We start from the raw sequence: 20,246 nt of genomic DNA, 5'->3' as shown, positions 1-20,246 counted from the left end.
GTGTCCAGTGCCACACTGGTAATTAAAATAGATTGTGTCATCTGTGTGATGACGGTACCATCAATTACCCCACTGAGCGCTCCGGTTGAATTTGATCATGAGTCGAGCAGCAACGATGGCATCATAAATAATCCCCCCCCACTCATGAATAAAAGCGAATGAGAACTTTACATTAACGGTGGGTCCTACCCACCGAACAGGTTCGCATGAAAGTCAGGAGGAATTTGGCTAAAACGTCCGAACGCCGTTCTCACTCTCCCCTCGTTTCCCCACCACCTTTGAGACTAGGGCTACTACGTATACTATTGCTACATTAAGCAATGTAGTCACCATAACACTGCCTAGTCCCATGGATATATTCTGAACGAACTGTGACATATTTCGATAGGTCACTTTTGGAGTAGGACTTCATATATTTTTTGTAAAACCTAGACTTTTTATTTTTAAGATATGACAAGTGCTAGTTAAACCATTAAGCCATTAAAATTTGATTCTGGAACGAACACGTAAATAGATGAATACAGAGACTTGTAGAAGGATAAAACTGCAGTTTTAAGTTCATGACATGACGTTATAGACGACCAGTCAATAGCACACAAACAATGGTTTAGGCCAATAAAATTTGCGCTGCGGTAACATTTGACACGAGAGGCCAATTCGACTTGTGGGTTCGCATTAATCTCTTTGTTTAATAACAAGAGTGGGTGGTACGGATCCTCAGGGCTAGAAAACTGGTGGCTCCTAGAGATATTGACAAGGCATTCATTGTCAAGGAATATTTGATATTTTCTATTTACCTGGTTCTTTGATCTGATCCAGAGATACATCGGTCAAGCCGAGTGCCATATAAATTTCGTTCGTCATCTCTCCTTTTTTTTTTGCTGATCCAGATAGTGCATTAGTGTGACCGTTTTTTCCGTTCGACAGTTGACAAGCCCTGATCAGCAGCACTCCCTTCCGAGAATGCCCACGGGAGACGACAAGAAATCGCGTCCGATCCCCTCCATCCGCTTAAATAGGTCCCAATCCGCATCTCCTCGGGCGTCTCAACTGAAGCCAAGGGCTACCGCCGCCATTCCAAGGGCAAAAAGCGACAAATCCGTCTATACACTATTTGGTTTCTCGCCTAGATTAACTATGTCAGTTGGCAAAATGGCGTAAAATTGCCACAACAGACTGTGCCAGTCAATTCGAGGCGAATATCCATACTCCGGGCAACCCTGAGTCTGACCAATTCTCCCCTTCTCAAGTCCATAGGGACCAAATCCGGTCCCTGTGGGAGAAGGTGGAGAAAAGTTATGAGAGCTGCTTCGAACTGCTCTCTGCGTCCGACGACGGCAAGGCCACCTCGACAGTGCTGGAGACAAAGTACAGCTACTGTTATTCCGTTTATTCGAAGTGTGTTGCTAACCTTGAGGAAACAATATCACAAGCCGCCTCTCAGTCAGCTCTGGCGGCTAGCAGTGCGCCTGAGTGCTGAGAAACGGCTATGGGCCGTCCTCGATAACCGATACTGTCCCAGCTGTTTGGCTCACGAGCATTCGGACGGACCCTGTCAACGAGGGGACTGCTGCAAAACGTGTGGCCTGGACCATCACTCACTGCTTCACCTATCCGAGCGATCACTGGCTCCGCGCCAGCTGCGGCAGAATGCGCGCGGGCTCGGGACGCCGTCGCCTCTTCTTGGCAATCTGCAGCCGCTTCTCGGACGGTCTCCGCCACTCCTCGGTCGACCCCCGCCCGGCGGCGAGCAAATTTGTTCGGCCACGGTGGGCTCCAAGACGTTTCGACGTGGTGTTTAGGGTTGAGTCTCACGTTCGCATCCGCACTTCAATCCGGGAGTTAAGCGAGACGGTGCGGGCCAACTTCCGCGATATCACTCTGGCCGACGAGCGTTTCTATCTACCGGCGACCATCTCCGGGTTCCTAGGCGCGGATATGTATTCGAGAGTGATGCAGCCCGGCTTCCTGAAGATCCAGGAGGGACTGCCAGTGACCCAAAGCACCGTCTTCGGTTGGGTCGTGTCTGGAGCCTGCCATCAGCCATAGCTGCAACGACCCTGTTGCAGCCCGAGCGATTGCAAGGGGGCCTATCTTCAGGAGCGAGCTTTCTGTGCCTGGCTTGCTCTCGCACTCCAACTATTGCCGATCTCCCGCTCTCGCTTTAACGATGCAAAGCGACCGGGAGCTCGGTTCTAAGTTAAGTTTTTAGTCTCTTGTAAGCAGCGAATAAAAGCTGACGCTGAAATATATACCACGACGCACCCGCCTTTGTAGTTTCAACCCAGACGGGTTAATTTTTTCGCCAGCGTCGTGGGAAATATTTGGCCTCCGATAAGGACTCTTTGCGGGCAGGAAAGCCGAAATTCCTACGTGGTTACAACTTAGTTCTTTCCTAACAGATCGTCATAGAACTCTACAGCCCAGAGATTTGATTCAACCTCCTACGATCAGCCATCGGCCTTCCAAACCGATAACCTCCAACGTGTAACCGCGAGTACTAAAATCCTTTAGTACGAGATAACCATGACGATTGACGATCTTTTGGCTTATATCAAAAAAAAAGATGTTGTGCCAGAATTGCTTTCCAAAAGGTCATAGAATTCACGATTGCACAAGCGCCCACAACTGCTCGACATGCAACGGTCGGCATCACACCTAGCTGCGTCCAAGCAAATCCCCCAGTGTTCCGATTCCTCCTGATGCTTCAAGGATAGTATCTCACCGATCCAAAGGATATCCTCGTTTTCCACGCTATTTACTACTTCTCCAAACAAATTAAATTACTAGGTGCCTTACGGCGACATCAAGGGACGTTCCCGAGGTATTTTATCCTACCCATGCCGAGTCTGCCAAGAAGACCATTCTCTACGGAAGTGCCTCCGTTTTCTTAGACTTAGCGCTGAGAAACGGCTCCAGCCTCGAAATGTCCCGTAGGCTCTATCTCTCTCTCTTTTCTATCAGTCCAAAGAGCTTTGAATCCGCTCGCCCAAGGATAGGTTTTAGTTTCATGTTGTTATTTATATTCCACATTTCAACCAATAAAGATCCGACGCATGTCGCGTAAAACCCCGAAATAGTTCTCGTGTTTTCATTAACGAGTGCGTCACCCCCTTCCAATACACTGGCTGCCTTTTGCCTTTTTTATCTGAAGAACAGAACATTGGGTCTCTTTTTGGGTAACAAGCGCTTCAGGATCTTCCATCAACCCATGTGATTAATAATTTAATAATAATTCTACCGTCTTCCAAATGGTTTTTGGGAAGAGCCTGCCTCCTTATGTCCACGTTATCACTTGGCCACCGGAGCGTCCTTAATGGCACTCTTAGCGGTGCATTGCCATCTCCTTCACCTTTATGGCGAATCCGCCAGTGTAGTGCATATAAGTAAGTTTGGTGAAGTGCAGCTTTCTGTCTTGGATACTTGGTTAAGGCCTGTTTTATTTTGGATCCGGCTCTGGAAAGAAAGGGGAGGCTTGTACTACGACTTTGCCTTCTTTCCCTCGCTTGAACGCTTCAGCCCGAACCTACTCGGGGAGCTGGTGCCTGGTTCCGACGACCAAAGAAGACTTTGTTCCTCTTCCATTGAAAGATGCGCGCTCTTCAGGTCCGAGTGGCTATCTACTATGGCACATGTGCGCTGTCGATACGCAGAGATTGAGGATTGAGAGGATTGCTTCTCTCTGTGTCCGCTGATGTAAGCAGTCAAGCCTTCCATTATTTCATCAGCCTTCGAAATTAGGCGAAATCCATATATTTCCTCCCACCATTTTTGTGAAATTTTCATAAAAAAATCATAGTCCATCTGACTTGCCTAATAATAATTATAATAATAAACGAAGTCGTGGCATAAAGGCTAAAGGATCGACTATTTTGGAACACAGAAGTTTCTACTCGAAAAGCAGCTATAATCCCCTACACCTAAAGGACGCAGAAAGCCACCTCTTAACGGTGGTATCACTTCAATTATGTTTTATGCCTTTTGTAGTTTCAATTAGATTTCTTGTCTTGACGTATTGCTGGTTTTGTTTGTTGAATTTATCCTATCCTCGGCGACAGCACACCTGCATGTACGTAAAGAGGAAACAAAAACTCAATCTTAAATTTTTCATTAGTAAATTAAAATAAGAAACTAAAAATTAACTGATAATATCTGTGGAACTGTTCGCCACTACTTGCCTTCGTAAAAACTACCGCGATTCTAAAGGATTTCAACACCGCGTAAGATTCTCCAGGACCATATGAAAACAACATCTGGATGAATAAGGGCCATACTGGCTTATGATTGGCCCCCTCAGGAGAGCCGTCCGGTTTAACCTAACCTAACCTTTCCGTGGATCTCAAGAGAAAAGAAAGAAAATTAATTTATTAAAATCAACCATGAATTGCATTAAATTAATAAAACATTTTGATGGTACTGCTACGAATCAAATGTTAATGTTTTTGAAACACCTATAAAAATATTTTGTTTGGCTTTATACAAAAATAGACATGGAAGATTATGTAGGCTAGTGCCTGAGGGAAAAACTTTTAAACAGGTAATTTTGAAGAATTGAAGAAACCATAGAAAAATACTATAATAAAAATATATGATAATATGATATAATATAATATAATAAATAATAATTTCTAATAGGTCTTCAAAATCATTCTTATGAACTATGTAGGGCTAAGTCTCGTAGCAGCGCTGACTACAGCGACAGCTGAGAGACGGTTATGTATTCTTAACTATATATATGTAGCTATGCTCGCTTAGTATGGAGTGCGAGGGTATATGCACATAGACTTGGGCTCATATATGTACATGTGAGGCCCGCGCGTGACAGTTATGCTGACGCACTTTCCGTTAGTCGGCCAACGTACATAGAACGGATCGGGTTTCGGCCACTTGTTTTAGGTACTTGTATATTAAATGTTTGTTTATTCATATGCAGCAATGTATAAAGTACAGTGCGCATTCAATATATATGCATATTACATCTCCCTCCTTTTTAAAATCGTAATAACATTGAGTTATTTTCCAAGTATATTAATGTGGATAAAAAAGGTATTTAATAAAAAAATATTTTTTTTAGTATCGATAACGATAAAACATACACAACCGAATTGCACTCTTTGTTATTAATAATAACTTGCCTGAACCTATTCGCAAAAAACACAAGTAGACGATGCCTATAAAGTCATAAAAGATGATCGGCTGCAAAGCTACACATTTACATAAGAAAAAGTTAAAAACGAATTATGTCTATTTTATTTTATTTATTTTTTATTTTTTTCTTTTAGCTATTATACATAAAAATATTTAAAATATAGTAACTAATTATAGAGAGGAGTAACTAGCTACTAAGGCCATCGACTCGATAATTAATATAACAATTTGGTTCAGTGGGGTTTACGGCTTCACAATTAATGAGCTGTTTAAATTAGGTGTATGATGTTAAATTTCGTTAAGAAAGACATTATTAGGTTTAATTCAGTAGTTGTTAGGGTAGCTAATAAGTTTGAGGGCGGTGTAAGACCGAAGAGGTGGGTCCTAAGTTTATGATAGTGTCTGCATGAATCTAGTATATGTTTGACTGATAGTTCCTCCCCACAGTTCGGACGTCTTTCACCTTTTAGTATGTGCTTGTGTGTGAGTTTTGTGTTTCCAGTTTTTAATTGAGTAATAATGGCGCATTCCCTTCTGTAGCACGACGCAGGGCATTTAATTGTATGGCACGGAGCCCGTCCGGCTAACTTTAGAGCTTTGTCGGCTAACTCGTTTCCAGATGTTCCTATATGCGCTGGGACCCATAGTAGCTTAATGTTGGCACTATTTTTTTTGCAGAGGTGACGAATTTCACATACAAGGTTATTGTTATTGTAGAAGTTTTGGACTCCTTGCAGGTTGGAAAGAATGTCACTGTCAGATGATATATCTTCCTTTTAGTTCGAGGGCAAGTTTGATTGCTTTAATAATGGCTACTGCTTCTGCATCAAAAACCGAGTAGTGGTGAGGTAGTAGGTCCCACGAAATAATTATTCCGCGTTCGTCTACCACGGCGTAAGAGGTTGTGGCTTCTGACTTAGATCCGTCCGTATAGAATCATTTCCGATCAGAGTAGTTGTCGGTAACTTCTTGGAATAGCTGATTAAACGTTGTGACTGGTGTCGTAGATTTTTGCAGGACATGATGTCAATGGTCGTGGAGCGAAATTTCCACGGGGGAGACGGAATGACTTTATTCCATCGGTAAAGCTTTTCAATAGAGACCATACTCGATTGTGGATAGCATCAAGACTCTCGTCGCTTGTATAAGTGTTGTGGGGTGAATTAATGGGCGCTTAATTGTTAAGAATTTTATAATGTTATATAATGCCTATTGATAAGTTTTGTCCTAAGTTCTATACAGTGTTGTTTGAATGTGAGTCGATTATCGATAGTCAGGCCGAGAATTTTAAGAAATGGTACGAGTTCTATTTTTATGTTACTGAAAAATAATGATGGATATGTACAGTGTTGTTTTTTGCAAATATAAAAGGGTTCACATTTATATACAGGAAGGGTAGCACCGAAAGTGTTTCCCCAAATTTGGGTTTCATTAAGAATATCTGTGAACTTATTGTTGAGTGAATTGGTATTCTTACATTTGCTAAAAATAATGGCATCATCTGCATATATTGAAAGGTTTGCTTATATCTTAAAATGATGTTATATATGGATTGGAAGGCAATCATGAACAACACCATAGAAAGGGGCGATCCTTGTGGGATGCCATTCTGAAGAGTATAGAACTAAGATAGAGTGTTGTTTACTCTTAATCGGATTGAACGGTTGATCATAAAAGCCTTCGCTTAGTTGAAGGTCTTTTGACCTACCCCACACCGGGAAAGTTGATCCAGTACTGTATGCACCCCTATGCAATCAAAAGCCCTTTTCGAAATCAGTTGCCAGAATGGTAACATGATTTTTGGTGGAAAGGGCTTCAGATGCATAATGGCGGAGATGCAGAAGAGAATCAAGAGTGCTTTGCTGTTGTTTAAAAGCTGTTTGGTGGGGGCTGATAAGTTTATATTTGGTAATAAACCGCATAAGTCTTTTGGATAACATTTTTTCAAGAGTCTCTCCAGGGAAGGACAGAAATGGGTCTAAAGGAAGATATTTCGTAGGTTGGTTTATTAGATTATAAAGTTGGGAATATAATGACGGATTTCCAGACGTGGGGATAGGAGCCTTTACCAAGCATTTTATTGTACATTTTTAATAGGCGATACTTAGCTTCGGAGAGCGAATGTTTGAGCATTGGGTATGAAATCCGGTCTATACCGGAAGATTTACCTTTCGCATAGTGAAGGGCATATTCAAGCTCGCTACAGGTAAAATTAGAGTCGAGATCAGTAGAAGATGCAGACAAATTGGTTACTGTGTAATCCTGCCAGATAATTTCTACTTTGCGGGTCTTGTATTGGTCGGAGAAGTTCCCAAAAACTTCGCAAATGTCTGTAGGATGATGCAGCTCTTTATCTTTATATTTAATTGTTCTGAGGCTATATGAGGAGTTACCAATTAGGAGATTTAGATCGGACCATGTCTTCTTTGTAGAAGATAAAGTAAAATATAGGATTGGTTTACCACTTACAGAAAGGGAACAATGATGCGGATGCAACGAGAGCAACTAGAGATAGTAAGAGACTGTCAATTATGTCTATTTAGATCGTTTTTACAGGAATTTTCTAAGAGCCACACATAAATAACTTAAATCCAACGAACTTATTTAGCCCACAGGCCAAATCCTACATAAACAAGGTTATACAACAATTGGAAAGTATTTTTTGTATAAAGAAAGCCTAAGTTTCACATATTAGATCAAATACATAATTATTACAAAGAATGATCTTTCAATTTATTTATAAACATATAAATACCCAGAAATTCACAAAGACGAAGTTAACAGGCAAATGAGAACAATCTTAGGTCAAGTAATTATAATATACTCCAAAAGCCCACACAATAGTCCATTGTAGGTCGTTCAAAAGAAAACGAACCAATCGAATAAGAAAAAGTGGCGGATTGTTATATGTAGCAATAAAAGCAGATTTTTGGGACCTTCGATGTCGGCGAAAAGGGTAATAAAAATGCAATTAATGGGTTTGCTGTCAAAATTTTATGTGGTTTGAGTAATCAAAAAATGCAATTAATGACGGTTAGATGTCAACCTGTCAATGGGAGGGGTAATAAAGATGCAATTAATTAGGATCAGTGCATGTTAAAGGACACTTGTGAACAAGTGTTCAAGCGCTCCCACAAGAATGTAAATACGATTGCGAAGGGAGGGAGCGATCCCTAGCGATCCTGGAGCGCATGTGTACTTTCCCATAACCCGTCACTTAAAAAAAGGGACGGGGGAGGCAATTGAAAAGGGCTCACCGCAGCGATTCTGTACCGCAGCGTTCCCGCTCACGGATGTAGACGTTCACCCACAATCCTCACTTAAAAAGGGTTGGGGGTACAATTGAAGAAGGGTGTTAGAGTCGTAACGGAAAAATCTACGCTCAGCTCGATCCTGTAGCGCACGTGGACGGTCACCCACGATCCTCACTTAAAAAAGCGTGTGATGACCTACACAATTAGCTCATCTAAATACAGACGGAGGGTGAAAAGGATAGGGGATGTAAAGTGTTTGCTCTAAGTATAGACTAATTGAGTCCAAAGAATCACTTCTAGTTTGCGGTTGAACTATTCGGAGTAGACAAAAATTAATCAATTTTTAAAAGTTTATACAAAATTATCATCTTACCTTTATAACACCATCACCACCAAAATGTACGAAAACAACAACATCATCATCAACAACATGAAAAGAATTTTTTGCAACTCCTGTCAACAGTACCTCCCGATTAATGTGCAATGGCTCCACCATGATGTCCACCAGATGGGCATCTTAAGCAAATTATTGATGGATACAAGGGACGTATCCTTCAATATATGATTACGAATGATGGAGCGCCTCTAAGGATTCCCGGTGATTTTTTATATGAATTGTGCCAGGCGCAGCTCCCTCATGTTGAAAGAGTCCTCAGTTTCCATACAACTTCAAAAATAAATTTTGAGCTATTTGCGGAATACATGTTAGTAAAAGAACATTAAACGTAACTGGAAATTAAATCGTTCCGAAGTAAGATGATTTTGATTACTATATCATCCAATTTATTTGATTCATACGATTCCCATACGGAAAGTATAAAATCGAAAATGGATGAGTTCCAAGAAAAGGACAGTGGATGGACCCTAACATGGAGTTGAACATGCTTCAATGTGTTCCTCTCAAAGGATCAGAATATTTCGATTTACCTGCACGCCTTAAAGCCCGTAGATCATGCATCAATGTGCAGTACAAGAATGTTTTCTGTTTTAAGTGGACCATTGTATCCGGATTGAACCCAAGGGAAAAGGGAGAGTGGTGTAGTGTTTATGGTGTTGATATCAAATCAAACATCATACACACAAACAACATCACGATCGATTTTAGTGGGTTGATATTCCCAATGAAAACGGATAAAATAAATGTATTCGTCAAACAAAAGCCGCACATATGTCCTAATATGTTTGGGTATGGCGAAGAAAAGGACATTATTTTTTTATCTCTCTTCACAATAGGAACGGACAAGGAGCACCATATTAATTTGTTATACCTGGTTGGAGATGCCCTTTGCTGTGTATGCAGACTTCGAATGAATACCGCTATACACCACTCCAAATGAGTGCACAGGATTCCTATGATTTTGACGAGGCCCCTCATTTTCATATATGTAAGGGAATTTTAGGTAGCGATTCAGGGATCACTGCCATTTTACAGGGCAATGTCAAGGTGCAGCAAATAGTGAGTGCAACCTTAAACATAAGACAGGAGATTTTATACTTGTTTTCTCCACAATCTTTTCAAATACGATTCACTCTTGTTTGTAAAAGAACTCGGAAGATTGAGGGAGAAATTAAAATAATTATTCGTTAGGGAAAAATAAGATGAAAATCCGATTTTTAGATACCATTCGCTTTACAATAAAATTTTTTTTTTTATGCAGAGGATTTCAAAGTTCTTCGAAATCAATTTCCAAATGTAAAATATTTCTCCACACTTAGTAGGAAAGGTTTATTCCAATATGAATACTTGGATTTTGACCAGAAATTATCAGAAACCTCTCTCCCATCAAGGAACAATATTTTTAGCAAATTAACTGACTCCGAGTGCTCTGAAGCTAATTATCTTCATGCCGTTCAGGTTTGGAGTCACTTCAAGTGTCAAACACTTAGGGAATATTTGGAACTCTACCTAAAAACAGATGTATTGTTGCTCACAGACGTTTTTCAGAACTTAAGGGCTATTTGTTCAAATTTCTACCAATTAAATCCTGCCCATTATTATATAACTCTGGGCTTGTCATGGGATGCGATGTTGAAAACTACAGGAATATCCCTCTAATTACTGACTGATATTGCATATATTCCATCTGGAATTCGAGGGGGACTCGTTTAAAGATGTCATAGATTACCAAAGCAAAGCACAAGTATCTTGAAGATTTTTACCCGAGTAAGTTAATAGCCGATCTTTTTAATAAACACAAATACACTACAAAACTTTAAGTGTATAGTGTATGGATAATGGTTTAGAGCTCAAAAAGGTACATACTATTCTCGTGTTCAAACAAAAACCTTGGCTGAAGAAATATACTGACATTAACGCGGAGCACAGGACTAGGGCTAAAAGTAATTTTGAAAAGGCTTTTGAATGACAGTGCCTAAGGCAAGACCATGGAAAATAGCTTACAGTGAAAGGACATTCGCCTAATAAGAGAATAGCCCCCTGTGGGTTTCCAAGGTGGGCGTCCTGGATTATACGCGAGAGACTTTATAGCCAGGTCCAATTTTCATAGTGCAAAAAAAGTTTAGTGAAAGCATCTATGCAATTCAAATAGACTACATAACGTTTGTGATAAGCCAACATACCTGTAGTGTTGGAGTTATCCAAATAGAAGATGTATGATTTTCACGACTCATATATAAAACCCAAATTTCAAAATGCACTTAAATTAAATTATATGGATACAGATTCATTTATCTACTCTATTAAAACAGAGGATTTATGTAGTTACATTCGGGATGATGCTGCTAAAAAATTTGATACATGTGAATATCCAGTTCAATTGGCTAGGCTATATAATTCCCAGCAGTGAAATAAGAAGCCCTTAGGGTTTGTCAAAGATGAACTGCAGGGTAGGGCAATGACAGAGTTTGTGGGTCTTCGGAAAAGGTAATTATTTTCTTATATATAGAAAGATTTTGTTTAGTTATAGGCTTACTTGACATTAAAATGAGACATTTTTTCTAAATTCAAGGGCAATTTTTCTTGATTTAATGGGGGTAGACCACCCTGACATTTTTTAAAAATCTGATTTTTTTTTACTTAATCTTGATGCCGATATTCTTACGGCCATTTTAAGACATTGGGTTTAAAAATATCTTATTACATTTGGATTCTATAGCCATTAAAAGTGAGCGCTGCCGGTATGCCTTAGAGTACTTTCTTTATCTTCTTTTGCGTTTTTCTCAAAAACGGTGTACATGATTTCTCAAAAACTGCTGGATCGATTCTCTTAATTTTTTTTGATATGATATACCCTTGATATACCCTTTATACCCTTGCAGGGTATTATAATTTCAGTCAGATGTTTGCAACGCAGTGAAGGAGGCACCTCCGACTATATAAAGTATATATATTCTTGATCAGGATCAACAGCCGAGTCGATCTAGCCATGTCCGTCTGTCCGTCTGTCCGTTTCTACGCAAACTAGTCTCTCAGTTTTGAAGCTATCTGAATGAAACTTTTTAGTTAGCCTTCTATATACTCTCACTCGTATATATGTCGGAACGGGCCGGATCGGACGACTATATCATATAGCTGCCATAGGAATGATCGGAAAATTTTTACAAAAAAAATGTTAACTTTTTCAGTTTTCAATAGAATTGGATCAAATTTGAGATATAGCCATTTTACTATACTCTTCAATTTTGTACAAAATTTTATGAAAATCGGACTACTGTATCATATAGCTCCCATAGGAACGATCGAGAAATTAATACAATTAAATTTATAACTTTTTTAGTTTTCAGCTGATTTTCATCAAATTTGAGGTAAAGCCATTTTATATAAGTCTTAAATTTTGTGGCAAATTTCATGAAAATCGGACGACTATATCATATAGGTGCCATACAAACGATCGTTTGATGTGGAGGAAAAATGCAAATCTGTGAATGTAAAACTGCAAATATAATATGTATAGGTGAATGAAATGAAAGCAGGTATTACTTCATTGTTTTTTAACACAAATATATATAATTTATATTGTATGGATTCCTATTCATAGAAGTTCTATCTGCAAGGGTATATAAACTTCGGCGTGCCGAAGTTAGCTTCCTTTCTTGTTTGTTTTAAAGTTATAAATTTTTAAATAAAAAATTTCTTCTAAAAAAAATTTTTTTTTTAAGTGCTCCCATTTGCTCAAAAATTTTTTTTCCAAAAACGGCTAGGTCATGCTATAGCCATACTTATATAGTTAATAAAAAATTTTTGTTTTTAAATTTCGGATAACAAATGTGGTGTGCAGCATGTACACCATCGGACCATTTCCTAAAAAAATTCCTTTTTGACTGGCTATATCTCCGCCGTTCGTAAATATTTTTTTTTCTTTCAATAAGTATTTTTTAGTTAAACATATCTTGGACGTTGATATACTAAGTTCAGTACATTCAAGTGGCCCGTATGACACCAGGCACGTGCCTGTTTGGGTTAGGTGTTAGTAGGGGCGATGGAAAATATAGGACAGAATACGAGGAAATTGACTACCGGCGTACTGCCAGATTGTTAGCTTGCAAACGTTCTACGATTGGCTAAGGACGGATACAACACTACATCTTTCGCATAGCACAACACTAGAAACTGTTAGTAACCCAACCTTTGACACTGAGCATGGTCTAACACTAAACCCAACAATAAAGAGCTGTTGCATCGCAAACACTAACAAACGGCATTTCAGTGAAGAAAATTTTTTAATTAATGGACTTTGGTGCCCTGCGGTCAGTACATTCAAGTGGCCCGTAATAAACCAGGGAGGGGAAATATAAAAAAGAGGACGAAGAAATAATTTACTGGCGTTTTGCCAGATTGCTTACCTGAATGTGGGGTGGAATAAAAGTTTTTAGTTTTAGAAGACTATCTAGTTTAGATTAATGTTCTACAGTGGTCCAACACTAAAGGTACATAGGATCTAGTATTTCTACTTGGTACATGGATATTGAGCTGACTCAGCAAGTCATCACTATCCACGTCACCATGAATGAGGTTATAGATAAAGGTGAAGCATAGTTCTACGGTTGAGTAAGAAAAGTAAGTTAATTAGGAGGAGTCTATTAATGTAAGAAGGTAATCTTTGGTTTGCATCCCAATTTAAACCGCGCAGAGCGAAAAGTAAAAAGTTCTTTTGAACCGACTCGATGCGTTTACTATGGGCGCCGTACTGAGGGCTACGTCTCGATGTTTGTGCAGAAGTTTCTCCAAGAGCTTCTTTGCGCCCTGCGTATTTCTTTCTTGTAGTCCCTTAACAGGATTTTGTATATCATTCTTCGCCTGCTTGACTGCATGGCAGTGCTGCAATCCTCAATGCGACCAAGCTGTCATTTCATAGATGGAATGTTGTCCTCTTTCAGCAACACTATGTTTCCAACCTTTTCCGAAAGCGCTGCTGCATCTGGGTCACCCATTGCCATCTAGTGAGGTAGCCTCCGCAAAGGTGAGTCACGTCATGCTCTGGAAATTGGCTGTTGCTGGAACCCCTTAGGAAGTGAGCTGGCGGTAGCACTTCCAGGTCGTTTGCGAGAGTTGAGAATGACGAAAATGTCATACGACAGGGTTCGCAATTCATCAAGGGTCAAGATGGAGCGTCCGACCACCCTGTAAAAATGATATTTGGCCGCCTTGACCGCCGCCTCCCATAAACCTCCATAGTGAGGGCACGCGGAAAAATGTCCAATCGACCCCATCAGCCAAACAGGCAGATGATATCGATGCCGTGTATTGCTCACTCATAAACAATGACTTTAGCTCGGCAAACTCGCTCTTCGCACCGACGAAGTTTGAAGCATTGTCGCTCCAAATAATTCGCAGACTGCTCCTAAGGTTAATAAACCTTCTGAGGGCTGCGATGAAGGAATCGCTTGTGAGCTCCTGGACGACTTGCAAACGTGCCGCCTTGGTGGAGAAACAGACAAACAGGATGATATAACACTTGTGGGGTGCTGTATTCCGCTTTCCAATAGAAATCCCCACAATACTCCTCCTCCTGTGGCATGAAATACAGGATTAGGCCGCACTCTATCTGCTGGCAGGCTACCCATAACGTGCTCCCAAGTCACTGGCTTCATTCGAAAACATCGGATGCATTTGTTGATGACGCTAGCTTGGAATTTGCGGCCTCCAATTGGCCAATAACTTTGCCGCAATTAGGCAAGCAATGCTTGTGGTCCTGCATGTAAATATTTCCTATGAAAATGTATGACGATTGCATTTGTAACTGCGTGATCCTTGGGTAACAATATCGGATGCCTCCTATCGTAGTCCAAGTTAGAGTTTTGCAGCCTTCCGCCAACGCGAAGTAATCCATCGAAACCGAGCATTGGCCTTAGTGAAATCAGTTTGCTTACCTGCGGACACGGCTTGCCCTGGCTGAGAACCCTATACTCTTTGGCAAAGTGAACCTGTTGGATGCTTCTCAGAAGCAGAACAGTTCCCAGGTTGATCTTCTCAACCGAAAGAAGGCCTTTTAAAGGTACAGTTTTGGCTTTGCAGTTGACAACGAAACGAAGAATGTGTGCAAATAGGCTCTGCAAATTATCAATAGTGTTGATGAATTTGCAGCTTGATGAAACGTCAATGCAAACGGCTCCAACTAAAGTTGCGGAACGACGTTCTGGCTCTAGCAGGGAGACCCGATTCGACGAGCTTTGAAGATGGAAAGAAGGTCCGTTAGCCCAAAGGGAATAATCCAGCAATTCTTTTGGGGTACATTCTGGCGACACTACATCTGCAGGGTTTAAGATTGTCGGAAAGTGATGTCAAGTCACGTCTTTCGTCATTTTCTGTGTTTTCGGGATTTGGTTTGACACAACACGTTGAACTCCCTCGGGGCGAATCCATGCCAACACAATAGACGAGTGAGACCAGCAATGAAATGCACAGTCGAAATCTATATTTTCCTTGGCATTTACTATAAGCTCAGCCAATAATAGTGCTGCTGAAAGATCCAATCTTGGAGTTGTTAAGACCTTCAAACGAGCTACTCTCGACTTGGCTCAGAGCAGATGAACTTTTAATCCTCCATTAACCTCCGATCGGAAATATAAACACGGTCCATACGCTGATAGGCTAGATCGCAGAATCCATGCAATTCAACGGAAGCCTGTGGTTGCAGTGCGACTACCAACTGAGGGCTCTGACCATAAGTCATCCCAATCCACGTTAGCAGTCCATAAGGTTTGCAGATAGATTTGTGATTTTGTAAGGATTGGTGTAATTAGTCCAACCGGATTACAGAATTTTGCAATTGTTTTTTGGGTCGATGGGTTGTAAATATTTGAGAGAAATTAAATGGTGCTGATCAGACGCCGGATACCAGCCAAACCCAAGGCCTTAGCGATGTTCCATCAATTGTGGAATTTTATTAACTGTTCCCTGTCGCAGTCAGACTCCCCTTCGAGGGCTTCTTCATCACTTAGACCAATTGGATCATAAAATATAATATAATATAAAATATATTATTATAATAAATGTGTTTAAGCTATATTTGTGCAGGCCTGGTGTTTTCGTTATCTAGGCTTGATCCAAATTTTCTAGCAAGAACGACTCCATAGACTAACATGTAGATAACTCATTGATGGACAAATCGTCGTCCCATTTTTCGCGCGTCCTCTGATCCAGCTTTCGTCCGACGAAATGGTCAAAATGGGCCTACCCTACAACACACATTGCAGAAGTTGCAAGGGGAGAGCAGGAGACACGAGAGCATTTACTGTGTCACTTTCTAGCGCTCAGCCAAACCAGGGCGCGTCACTTTGGAGCTCACCAGCTCGGGTCACTAGGGGAAGTGGAGAGACAGTCAGTGACTGCAATCCAAGCCTACTTGAATGACACGTGTTGGTACTGAAGATGAGGCGTCGACTACGACCTACGAGGGTGTAGATCAAAGCGGAGCTCAACTCTAAATGGAGGCTACCAGGGTAGCCTCACCACTTTAACTAAAGCTAACCTAACCATGAGTTAGGACTTGGACGGACTAGTAATCTACCAAAGTACTTTAATAACATAAATAATATAGAACTTTTATATAATTTAAATGATTATGCTAGAAAAGGCAAGTACAGATTAGAAGTAGCATACAAAAGAGCAAGAACTATTCTCTATATACATAAGCATAAAAATAAAGAGTTATATGATTTAAAAAGCTACATAATTTTAACCATAGGAGATAAAGTCTTAAAAATGAAGTAAATAAAGTGAAGTTAAATACACAGGGCCTTATAGAGTAGTAGCAGTAGAAGAAAATAATAATAATAAAGTTATATCAGGGAATAAAAACAAAAAGCGGACAGTTAATAAGGAGAGGATAAAAATTGTTTATTCTTAAGACAGTGAGTACGCAAGAGTATAAAAAAATTTTGTTTTAAATATATATATATTTTTATAAATGCACTTACTTTTTAATGAATATAAATCTAAAATATGTAACTTCAATTAGTTATGTTATTTTTCAAAAGGAGGGAGCTATGGTATGCACATATATTGAGAGTACACTGTACTAAGAACTTGGCATAAACATACCAGCAATACTTTGTCGCTGAACATAAGCAAAACCAAGTCAAGTGAGCGTGAAATATGACCGAATAGTTGTGTTAAGTCAGCGTTCTCACGCTGACCGCTTAAAGCTCATGCACATATTCATGCATACGCTCTCTCTTTATATAAACATATAGAGTACAGCCGCTCCGCTGTTGGCAGAACCGGCAGCGCAGCTAAGCGGCGTTAGTAAATAAGAATATGTATAGGCTAAGAACCAAAACTCAATCTATCAATAAAACATTATTAATCCGAAACTCAAAAGGCAAAGAAGTGCCAGTGCATATTACTTAATAGTGGAATGCTTTGTTGGTAAACAGTATTACATTAGACAAATTGCAAAGTTATATTCAGATAGCTTCCAAACAGAGAGACTAGTTTGCGTAGAAACCGATAAACGGACGACTAAATCGACTCGGCTGTTGATGCTGATCACGAATATAATTCATACGGTAGGAGATGACTCAAACTTTCATACTTCTGACTGAAATTATAATACCCTGCTAGGATGTTAAATATGCAATTTTATGATAAACAGTGGAATTACGTTTTTTAGGTGAGAAAAAACAAAAAGTTAAAACCAACAAGAAAGTATACCTTTGCAGATAGAATTTCGATTACTGTGAATTAATACAATATAAATTATATATATTTTTGTTAAAAAAATTATGTAATGTTTGCTTACAGTTTTACATTCATTTTCCTCTGTCCTTCGTGACAGTTATATAATAAAGTCTTCCGATTTTCATAAAATATAATTCCATATTCTGAATAATATGAAAGGTCTAATTATCAAATTTGATAATCTGTTGAAAACTAGAAAAAAGTGCAAATTTAAGTTGTTTTAGAAAAAAGCAGAGCTCGCAAATAACTGTCGACCGTTTCTCGTTGTCTGCAAATAAGTGTCTTTTCCTGACACTTTACGAAAAAACTCAGAGAGCAACCGAAATAAGGGTGCTTAAATGAGCTCGCTCGCGCTCAGAGCGAAACCGTTTTTTTTAATTCTGTTTTGTTCTGGTTGTTCCAAGACCGTTTTGTCGTGTTCAGTGAAGCAAAAAGTCTTTTGCATATGTATTGGTATACACTCACACGCATAGGCAAGCAAGTCGTTAAGCGTCTGTATTGCGATCGTGAATTGAGTGTGTGTGAGTAAATGCAAAGACCGTTTGCGTTGAGTTTTTCGGTCAATCGGTCTTTTGCTGACTCTCATTGTGCGAGCGTTTCTCGTTTCGCTCTTTAGACAATCCTCATTGAAAGAGCGACACACAAAGAGCTCAACGAAAAACGTTCAACAGAAAACTGAAAAGAATACAGAAAGGGTCTCTTGCTCAGAGCGAGAGCGAGAGAGTATGAACTTTTTCGGTTGTGCTCGCAACGAGAGCGCAAGAAAAAAATCGGTCGACAGTTATTTGCGAGCTCTGGAAAAAAGCCTTGATCCTTTAATATTTTAAGTTATAAAAAAGAACATTTAATATATAAATTTATGTTTTTTTTGTTTGTAGGTAAAAATTTTTTTGTTTTTCGAGATCGAGAAATTTATACAAAAAAAAAAATTATAACTTCAGTTTTCAATAAATTTACAATTTTCGAGATATATAGCCCTTTTTTATTATACCAGATTTTTGATTTTAGTTTGATGAAACTCGGATGACTATAACATATAGCTGCCATACAAACGATCGTTAGATAATGCAAATCTGTAAATAAAATATATATGTATATAGGTGAATGATATGTAAACCAGCATTACATAATTGTTTTTAAACATAAATATATATAATTTATATGGTATTCATTCCTAGTTATCGAAGTTCTATCTGCAAGGGTATATAAACTTCGGCGTGCCGAATGTTCTTTATGTTTTTGTAATTCCTGTACTACCTCCTTTTATAGGATTATAATGGATCATAAACAGTATTGCTTCTTTATCTTTTTCGCTTTATACAATTGTCACCGGTTTAAGTAGCGCTATTCTTAAAGATTTTAATATTTTATTGCCTATATTTTTTTAAAGAATCAATTGGGATGATCTCAAGTGGCTTTTCACTCGATGCCAGTTGGCTAATACCTAATGCACCGCCTTCCTTTTCAAGCCTTTTGAAGAAGTGACCAAAGTCAAGGGTTCCATTGATGTAAATTCTTGCAATAACATTTCCATTATGTTCAAATAAACATTTTTCTTTCATTATCATCAAGGTGACTATTTTGTGTACCTCGTCATTATAAATGACTTCGTATAAGTTGGGCCTAGAAGCATCGGCAATAGTTTGCTTAGGCAAATTATTTTCTTCTCATGCGCAGGAATTTTTCTGCTTACTTTGTAGGCTTGTAGTGCCTTTCAGGATTTTTGCTTCTAAATCTTTTAGTTCATTTGTTGTGACTCTGGACGAAAGCGTTTAGACCCTTTAGATACTCAAATGTAAAATTATATTTTTCTAGCTCAAGTCACATTCTTGTTAGCTTAGAACTGGGGCTTACCTTCGAAAACCTGTTAGTCAATAGTTTGTGGTCTGTTCTGACTGTAAAATCTCTACCCTAAATATATTGTTTAAAGTGAGTTATTGCCCAATGAATTGCTGCTATTTCTTGTTCTGTTGTACTTTTTTTACTTGCTCTTGAAGCATAATCAATTTTAAGTTGGAGTCCATCTCTATTTTATAATTTTACTCAGAATTTTGCAACGCAGTGAAGGAGGCATTTCCGACTATAAAAAGTATATATATGCTGGATCAGAATCAACAGCCGAGTCACTCTAGCCATGTCCGGCTGTCCACCCGTCTGTCTATCCGTCCGTCTGTCTGTCCGTTTGTCCGTTTCTACGCAAACTATTCCCCCATATTTTAAGTTATCTCAATGAAACTTTAAAGTTAGTCTTCTATATTCTCTGAACGGGCTGGATCGGACGACTATATCGACTATATCGACTATATCGACTATATCGACTATATCGACTATAGCTGCCATAAAAACGATCGAAATATTTAAAAAATTTAAACATTTTCCAATTTTCAACAAATTTTCATATAATTTGAGATATAACCATTTTATATTATTTTTGAATTTCGGTTTTAATTTTATGAAAATCGGACTACCATATCATATAGCTGTCATACAATGATCGTTGATATAGAGAAAAACGAAAAACTGTGAATGTAAAACTGTAACTGTAAAACTGTAAATATGTTTTTTGACATAAATTTATATATGTATATTTATTTTTATATATTGTATTGAGTCCTAGTGATCAAACTGCAAGGCAAGAGTGAAAAAACATCGGCGTGCCAAAAATAGCTTTTTTTCTTGTTAAATATAAGTTAATAACTACT

At 39.0% G+C, this 20,246-nt stretch overlaps 1 protein-coding gene across 2 annotated transcripts in view; it reads left to right on the top strand.

The window, feature by feature from the left end:
• Nipped-A (Transcription-associated protein Nipped-A) overlaps positions 1-20,246 on the top strand; it is a 321,958-nt gene that overhangs the window by 260,927 nt on the left and 40,785 nt on the right. The window lies entirely within an intron of this gene.

Source organism: Drosophila serrata, unplaced genomic scaffold (genome assembly GCF_035046125.1).
Source record: "Drosophila serrata isolate PLE 108 unplaced genomic scaffold, ASM3504612v1 contig_34, whole genome shotgun sequence".
In the NCBI taxonomy this organism is placed as follows: domain Eukaryota; kingdom Metazoa; phylum Arthropoda; class Insecta; order Diptera; family Drosophilidae; genus Drosophila; species Drosophila serrata.
Note: the sequence above shows the minus strand (reverse complement) of the source record. Positions and strands in the feature narration are given on the sequence as shown.